The sequence below is a fragment of the Salmo trutta genome, unplaced genomic scaffold (assembly GCF_901001165.1).
Source record: "Salmo trutta unplaced genomic scaffold, fSalTru1.1, whole genome shotgun sequence".
Taxonomy (NCBI): Eukaryota; Metazoa; Chordata; class Actinopteri; order Salmoniformes; family Salmonidae; genus Salmo; species Salmo trutta.
In genome coordinates, this window is record NW_021822693.1 from 329898 (window position 1) to 339376 (window position 9479).

Consider the following 9479-nt stretch of genomic DNA (forward strand, 5'->3'; position numbering starts at 1 on the left):
AGAGAGAGGAGACGGGGTTCTCCAGGGGACAGAGGAGAAGGGAGAGGAGACGGGGTGCTCCAGGGGACAGAGGAGAGAGGAGAGGAGACGGGGTGCTCCAGGGGACAGAGGAGACGGGGTGCTCCAAGGGACAGAGGAGAGAGAGAGGAGACGGGGTGCTCCAGGGGACAGAGGAGAGAGAGAGAGGAGACGGGGTGCTCCAGGGGACAGAGGAGAGAGAGAGAGGAGACGGGGTGCTCCAGGGGACAGAGGAGAGAGAGAGAGGAGACGGGGTGCTCCAGGGGACAGAGGAGAGGAGACGTGTTCTCCAGGGGACAGAGGAGAGAGAGAGGAGATGGCGCTCCAGGGGACAGAGGACAGAGAGAGGAGATGGTGCTCCAGGGGACAGAGGAGAGGAGACGGTGTTCTCCAGGGGACAGAGGAGAGAGAGAGGAGATGGTGCTCCAGGGGACAGAGGACAGAGAGAGGAGATGGTGCTCCAGGGGACAGAGGAGAGGAGACGGTGTTCTCCAGGGGACAGAGGAGAGAGAGAGGAGATGGTGCTCCAGGGGACAGAGGACAGAGAGAGGAGATGGTGCTCCAGGGGACAGAGGACAGAGGGAAAAAGCCTAAAAAAAAGCCTGTTATTTTCTGCCTTTTCATTTGAAGAAGATGTTTGTATTTTCATGGCCATTTCATCGGTGCCACACCAGCGGTAGATTGTATCAGCAGTACAGTGGTACAAGACACTGTGGTCGTTTTGGGGTTGTGGGGTTTATTTTCCCACCAGCATCCCCTCGTCCCCTCTCAGCATCAGGATCTGAGGCTTTAATATGGTGGCCTGTGTGTGTGTGTGTGTGTGTGTGTGTGTGTGTGTGTGTGTGTGTGTGTGTGTATGTGTGTGTGTAGCAGAGGAGAGTTAATAACAATGCAATAGTTCCTCTCTGCAGGGCCCAGTGTCACCACAACCCCCGCCGAGGGCTGATGAACAGGACACACACACACACACACACACACACACACACACACACACTCCCGGCCGAGGGCAGATGGTACACTGTCTTCTGTTTCCCAAAACATTCTCATCAAGATCTGTTTCCTTCTCTCCCAGTCAGGCCTTTCTGTCTTTTCTGTTTTGGATGTCATTTTCCCCTCAGGTTGAAGGTATGATAGTATGATGTAGAACTCTCCCCTCAGGTTGAAGGTATGATGTAGAACTCTCCGCTCAGGTTGAAGGTATGATGTAGAACTCTCCCCTCAGGTTGAAGGTATGATGTAGAACTCTCCCCTCAGGTTGAAGGTATGATAGTATGATGTAGAACTCTCCCCTCAGGGTGAAGGTATGATAGTATGATGTAGAACTCTCCCCTCAGGTTGAAGGTATGATAGTATGATGTAGAACTCTCCCCTCAGGGTGAAGGTATGATAGTATGATGTAGAACTCTCCCCTCAGGGTGAAGGTATGATAGTATGATGTAGAACTCTCCCCTCAGGTTGAAGGTATGATAGTATGATGTAGAACTCTCCCCTCAGGGTGAAGGTATGATAGTATGATGTAGAACTCTCCCCTCAGGGTGAAGGTATGATAGTATGATGTAGAACTCTCCCCTCAGGTTGAAGGTATGATGTACAACTCTCCCCTCAGGTTGAAGGTATGTTAGTATGATGTACAACTCTCCCCTCAGGTTGAAGGTATGATAGTATGATGTAGAACTCTCCCCTCAGGTTGAAGGTATGATAGTATGATGTAGAACTCTCCCCTCAGGTTGAAGGTATGATAGTATGATGTAGGACTCTCCCCTCAGGTTGAAGGTATGATAGTATGATGTACAACTCTCCCCTCAGGTTGAAGGTATGATAGTATGATGTAGAACTCTCCCCTCAGGTTGAAGGTATGATGTAGAACTCTCCCCTCAGGTTGAAGGTATGATAGTATGATGTAGAACTCTCCCCTCAGGTTGAAGGTATGATAGTATGATGTAGAACTCTCCCCTCAGGTTGAAGGTATGTTAGTATGATGTAGAACTCTCCCCTCAGGTTGAAGGTATGATAGTATGATGTAGGACTCTCCCCTCAGGTTGAAGGTATGATAGTATGATGTAGAACTCTCCCCTCAGGTTGAAGGTATGATAGTATGATGTAGAACTCTCCCCTCAGGTTGAAGGTATGTTAGTATGATGTAGAACTCTCCCCTCAGGTTGAAGGTATGATAGTATGATGTAGAACTCTCCCCTCAGGTTGAAGGTATGATAGTATGATGTAGAACTCTCCCCTCAGGTTGAAGTTATGATAGTATGATGTAGAACTCTCCCCTCAGGTTGACGGTATGATAGTATGATGTAGAACTCTCCCCTCAGGTTGAAGGTATGATGTAGAACTCTCCCCTCAGGTTGAAGGTATGATGTAGAACTCTCCCCTCAGGTTGAAGGTATGATGTAGAACTCTCCCCTCAGGTTGAAGGTATGATGTAGAACTCTCCCCTCAGGTTGAAGGTATGATAGTATGATGTAGAACTCTCCCCTCAGGTTGAAGGTATGATAGTATGATGTAGAACTCTCCCCTCAGGTTGAAGGTATGATAGTATGATGTAGAACTCTCCCCTCAGGTTGAAGGTATGATAGTATGATGTAGAACTCTCCCCTCAGGTTGAAGGTATGATAGTATGATGTAGAACTCTCCCCTCAGGTTGAAGGTATGATGTACAACTCTCCCCTCAGGTTGAAGGTATGATAGTATGATGTAGAACTCTCCCCTCAGGTTGAAGGTATGATAGTATGATGTAGGACTCTCCCCTCAGGTTGAAGGTATGATAGTATGATGTAGAACTCTCCCCTCAGGTTGAAGGTATGATAGTATGATGTAGAACTCTCCCCTCAGGTTGAAGGTATGATGTACAACTCTCCCCTCAGGTTGAAGGTATGATGTACAACTCTCCCCTCAGGTTGAAGGTATGATGTACAACTCTCCCCTCAGGTTGAAGGTATGATAGTATGATGTACAACTCTCCCCTCAGGGTGAAGGTATGATGTACAACTCTCCCCTCAGGTTGAAGGTATGATGTACAACTCTCCCCTCAGGTTGAAGGTATGATGTACAACTCTCCCCTCAGGTTGAAGGTATGATGTACAACTCTCCCCTCAGGTTGAAGGTATGATGTACAACTCTCCCCTCAGGTTGAAGGTATGATAGTATGATGTAGAACTCTCCCCTCAGGTTGAAGGTATGATAGTATGATGTAGAACTCTCCCCTCAGGTTGAAGGTATGATAGTATGATGTAGAACTCTCCCCTCAGGTTGAAAACAAACCTACAAGGTGACTAACATGTCTGTGTCTGGTAGCTGGTGTGTATGTGTCTTTGAGCCACTTCCTGTATTGGGCATCTGGCGGAGAGCTATACTGTTATTGGAGGACAGGAGAAAAGGGGAGAGGAGGGAGGAGAGGAGATGAGGAGGGAGGAGAGGAAAGGAGATGAGAGGGAGGAGAGGAAAGGAGATGAGGAGATGAGGGGAGAGGAGATGAGGGGAGAGGAGATGAGGGGAGAGGAGATGAGGGGAAAGGAGAGGAGATGAGAGGGTAGGAGAGGAGATGAGGGGGAGGAGAGGAGATGAGGGGGAGGAGAGAGGAGATGAGGGGGAGGAGAGAGGAGATGAGGGGGAGGAGAGAGGAGATGAGGGGGAGGAGAGAGGAGATGAGGGGGAGGAGAGGAGATGAGAGGAGATGAGGGGGGAGGAGAGGAGATGAGATGAGGGGGAGGAGAGGAGATGAGGGGAGAGGAGATGAGGGGAGAGGAGATGAGGGGGAGGAGAGGAGATGAGGGGGGGAGGAGAGGAGATGAGGGGGGAGGAGAGGAGATGAGGGGGGAGGAGAGGAGATGAGGGGGGAGGAGAGGAGAGGAGATGAGGGGATGAGGAGGGAGGAGAGGAGATGAGGGGAGGAGAGGAGATGAGGGGGAGGAGATGAGATGAGGGGGAGGAGAGGAGATGAGGGGGAGGAGAGGAGATGAGGGGGAGGAGAGGAGAGGAGATGAGGGGAGAGGAGATGAGGGGAGAGGAGATGAGGGGGGAGGAGATGAGGGGGGAGGAGATGAGGGGAGAGGAGATGAGGGGAGAGGAGATGAGGGGAGAGGAGATGAGGGGAGAGGAGATGAGGGAGGAGGAGATGAGATGAGGGAGGAGGAGATGAGATGAGGGGGGAGGAGAGGAGATGAGGGGGGAGGAGAGGAGATGAGGGGGGAGGAGAGGAGATGAGGGGGGAGGAGAGGAGATGAGGGGGGAGGAGAGGAGATGAGGGGGGAGGAGATGAGATGAGGGGGGAGGAGATGAGGGGGGAGGAGAGGAGATGAGGAGGGAGGAGAGGAGGTAGGAGAGGAGGGAGGAGAGGAGATGAGGGAGAGGAGATGAGGGGAGGAGATGAGGGGGAGGAGATGAGGAGGGAGGAGATGAGGAGGGAGGAGATGAGGGGGGAGGAGGGAGGAGATGAGGGGGAGGAGGGAGGAGATGAGGGGGGAGGAGGGAGGAGATGAGGGGGGAGAAGGGAGGAAAGGAGATGAGGGGAGGAGAAGAGGGTGGAGAGAAGAAGATATTGAGGGTTGAGAAATAATCCTCCGTAACTCTCCAAGGACATAACTGGTTTCATTAGCGTCCAGGAGGAGGTTAATGTCACACCATAGCCAATCACCTTGCCAAGTTACAACAAACTAATTCTCCTCCCACCGCCATTAGACCTCCCCTCTGGGGTTTACTGTAGTTCTGCTGCCATTAGACCTCCCCTCTGGGGTTTACTGCATTAGACCACACCTCTGGGGTTTACTGTAGTTCTGCTGCCATTAGGCCTCCCCTCTGGGGTTTACTGCATTAGACCACACCTCTGGGGTTTACTGTAGTTCTGCTGCCATGAGACCTCACCTCTGGGGTTTACTGTATTTCTGCTGCCATTAGACCTCACCTCTGGGGTTTACTGTAGTTCTGCTGCCATTAGACCTCCCCTCTGGGGTTTACTGTAGTTCTGCTGCCATTAGACCTCCCCTCTGGAGTTTAAGCCTTGGGTTCATGCATGTTAACATCAGAAGTCTCCTCCCTAAGTTTGTTGTATTCACTGCTTTAGCACACTCTGCCAACCCTGATGTCCTAAACGTATCGGAATCCTGGCTTAGGAAGGCAACCTAAAATCCTGAAATTTCCATCCCCAATTACAACATTTTCCGTCAAGACAGAACTGCTAAAGGGGGCGGTGTTGCAATCTACTGCAGAGATAGCCTGCAGAGTTCTGTCATACTATCCAGGTCTGTGCCCAAACAGTTCGAGCTTCTACTTTTAAAAGATCCATCTCTACAGAAATAAGTCCCACTGCTGCCGCTTGTTATAGACCCTCAGCTCCCAGCTGTGTCCTGGACACCATTTGTGAATTGATTGCCCCCTCATCTATCGTCAGAATTCGTTCTGCTAGCTGGCCTAACATGGGATATGCTTAACACCCCGGCCATCATACAATCTAAACTAGATGCCCTCAATCTCACACAAATTATCAAGGAACCCACCAGGTACAACCCCAAATCCGTAAACATGGGCACCCTCATAGATATCATCCTGACCAACTTGCCCTCTAAATACACCTCTGCTGTTTTCAACCAAGATCTCAGCGATCACTGCCTCATTACCTGCGTCCGTTATGGGTCCGCGGTCAAACAACCACCCCTCATCATTGTCAAACGCTCCCTAAAATACTTCAGCGAGCAGGCCTTTCTAATCAACCTGGCCCGGGTATCCTGGAAGGATATTGACCTCATCCCGTCAGTAGAGGATGCCTGGTTGTTCTTTAAAAGTGCTTCCCTCACCATCTTAAATAAGCATGCCCCTTTCAAAAAATGTAGAACTAAGAATAGATATAGCCCTTGGTTCACTCCAGACTTGACTGCCCTCGACCAGCACAAAAACATCCTGTGGCGTACTGCACTAGCTTCTAATAGTCCCCGCAATATGAAACTTTTCAGGGAAGTCAGGAACCAATACACACAGTCAGTTAGGAAAGCGAAGGCTAGCTTTTCCAAACAGAAATTTGCATCCTGCAGCACTAATTCCAAAAAGGTTTTGGGTCACTGTAAAGTCCATGGAGAATAAGAGCACCTCCTGCCAGCTGCCCACTGCACTGAGGCTAGGAAACACTGTCACCACCGATAAATCTACGATAATCGATAATTTCCCATAAGCATTTCTCTACGGCTGGCCATGCTTTCCACCTGGCTACCCCAACCCGGCCAACAGCTCTGCACCCCCCGCAGCAACTGGCCCAAGCCCCCCCTGCTTCTCCTTCACCCAAATCCAGATAGCAAATGTTCTTAAAGAGCTGTAAAACCTGGACCCCTACAAATCAGCTGGGCTAGACAATCTGGACCCTCTCTTCCTAAAAGTATCCGCCGCCATTGTTGCAACCCCTATTACTAGCCTGTTCAACCTCTCGTTCGTATCGTCTGAGATTCATAAAGATTGGAAAGCGGCCGTTGTCATTCCCCTCTTCAAAGGGGAGACACTCTAGACCCAAACTGTTACAGACCTATATTCATCCTGCCCTGCCTTTCAAATGTCTTCGAAAGCCAAGTTAACAAACAGATCACCGACCATTTGGAATCCCACCGTACCTTCTCCGCTATGCAATCTGGTTTCCGAGCTGGTCACAGGTGCACCTCAGCCACGCTCAAGGTCCTAAACGATATCATAACCGCCATCGATAAAAGACAGTACTGTGCAGCCGTCTTCATCAACCTGGCCAAGGCTTTCGACTCTGTCAATCACCGTATTCTTAGCGGGAGACTCAATAGCCTTGGTTTCTTAAATGACTGCCTCGCCTGGTTCATATCTACTTCTCAGACAGAGTTCAGTGTGTCAAATCAGAGGGCCTGTTGTCCGGACCTCTGGCAGTCTCTATGGGGGTGCCACAGGGTTCAATTCTCGGGCCGACTCTCTTCTCTGTATATATCAATGATGTCGCTCTTGGTGCGGGTGATTCTTTGATCCACCTCTACGCAGACGTCACCATTCTGTATACATCTGGGCCTTCTTTGGACATTGTGCTAACAAACCTCCAAACGAGCTTCAATGCCATACAACTCTCCTTCCATGGCCTCCAACTGCTCTTAAATACAAGTAAAACTAAATGCATGCTCTTCAACCGATCGCTGCCCGCACCCGCCTGCCCGACTAGATTAACTGCTCTGGACTGTTCTGACTTAGAATGTGTGGACTATAAATACAGTATATATTTTTTTATTTAACTAGGCAAGTCAGTTAAGAACATTCTTATTTACAATGACAGCCTACACCAGTCAAACCCGGACGATGCTGGACCAATTGTGCGCCGCCCTATGGGACTCCCAATCACGGCCGGTGGTGATACAGCCTGGATTCGAACCAGGGTGTGTCTGTAGTGATCAAATCAAATGTATTTATATAGCCCTTCTTACATCAGCTGATATCACAAAGTGCTGTACAGAAACCCAGCCTAAAACCCCAAACAGCAAGCAATGCAGGTGTAGAAGCACGGTTGCTAGGAAAAACTCCCTAGAAAGGCCAAAACCTAGGAAGGATCCTAGAGAGGAACCAGGCTCTGAGGGGTGGCCAGTCCTCTTCTGCCCGTGCCGGGTGGAGATTATAACAGCACATGGCCTAGATGTTCAAATGTGATGCCTCTAGCACTGAGATGCAGTGCCTTAGACCACTGCCCCACTCGGGAGCCCTGAGCCCCCTAACAAAGACTTGTAGCCTTCACGTGTATAGCTTGTTTATGTTGGCAAATCAAAGCGACAAAGAGGCTCAATGTGTACCAAGAGGAGTGAGAGTTCACTAACGCAATGCAAGATGTAATTAAATTATTGATTTAAAAGTTAGTGTAATGAGAAGGAGTAGACTACGACGAGGTAGGCTGTGGTTTTATCTGAATGGGGTTGTGGGGAAAGCACAGCATGAAACCTCAATTAGCCTAGCTAGCTAGCTGGCTGCTGCATGTTAGCTACTCTTGGCTGTAGCCTCAATTAGCCCAGCTAGCTAGTTGACTGCTGCAAGTTAGCTAGTCTTGGTTGTAGCCTCAATTAGCCTAGCTAGCTAGCTAGTTGGCTGCTGCAAGTTAGCTAGTCTTGGCTGTAGCCTCAATTAGCCTAGCTAGCTAGCTAGTTGGCTGCTGCAAGTTAGCTAGTCTTGGCTGTAGCCTCAATTAACCTAGCTAGCTAGTTGGCTGCTGCAAGTTATCTAGTTTTGGCTGTAGCCGAGTTGCTTTGGCTACTGCTCCCTCTCTCCCTCCGTCTGTTCGCTCCCATCTCACATAACATCCCCTCCACAGCTGCAACAATCGAACGCCAGCCTCTTTTCCTCGCGCAGCAGTGCTCAGGTTAAAAATCGTATGTTTACAAAAACACATGTATTTCAGGTATCCAACAAAAATTCATTATACTATTCGAATTGTGAAATTATTTCAAAAACCCTTCCCTACTGTACACACACACACACACACACACACACACACACACACACTCTGTGCTACCCTATGGAGCCGGACAGATGGCCCGGCTAGTTCCACAGGCTTGTAAACCAACCCTCTCTGGCAGGAGTCTGTGTGTGTGTGTGTGTGTTTGACAGAGGACTGCATCATGGACACAGCTGAACCGTAGCATGGATTACTGAGCTCTGACATGCAGTGCTGGACACAGTATCATGCACTGACACACAGGCATACAGACTACTAACGTTGTATCATCTATCATGTCGGTCAATGAGGAAGGTGACCTGTAAGTATGTTGGCTAATTCAGATGAGTAATCAACGACGGTCGAGCAGAGTACCACACACACACACACACACACACACACACACACACACACACACACACACACACACACACACACACACACACACACACACTCTGTCTCTCTCTGTCTCTCTGGCTGTTTCTCAATATGCATACTACCACACTCCACACTCTCATGCTCTGTGTACATTCTCTTGAGTACCTTCTTCTGAGGATGAGAGTGTGGAGAACACATAAAACATTCCATTTGAGCACCACTCCCTCTACTGTATTACCTCACGCTGAGCAGCACTCCCCCTACTGTATTACCTCACGCTGAGCAGCACTCCCCCTACTGTATTACCTCACGCTGAGCAGCACTCCCCCGACTGTATTACCTCACACTGAGCAGCACTCCCCCTACTGTATTACCTCACACTGAGCAGCACTCCCCCTACTGTATTACCTCACACTGAGCAGCACTACCCCCTACTGTATTACCTCACGCTGAGCAGCACTCCCCCTACTGCATTACCTCACGCTGAGCAGCAATCCCCCCTACTGTATTACCTCACGCTGAGCAGGACTCCCCCTACTGTATTACCTCACGCTGAGCAGCACCTCCCCCTACTGTATTACCTCACGCTGAGCAGCACTCCCCCCTACTGTATTACCTCACGCTGAGCAGCACTCCCCCTACGGTATTACCTCACGCTGAGCAGCACTCC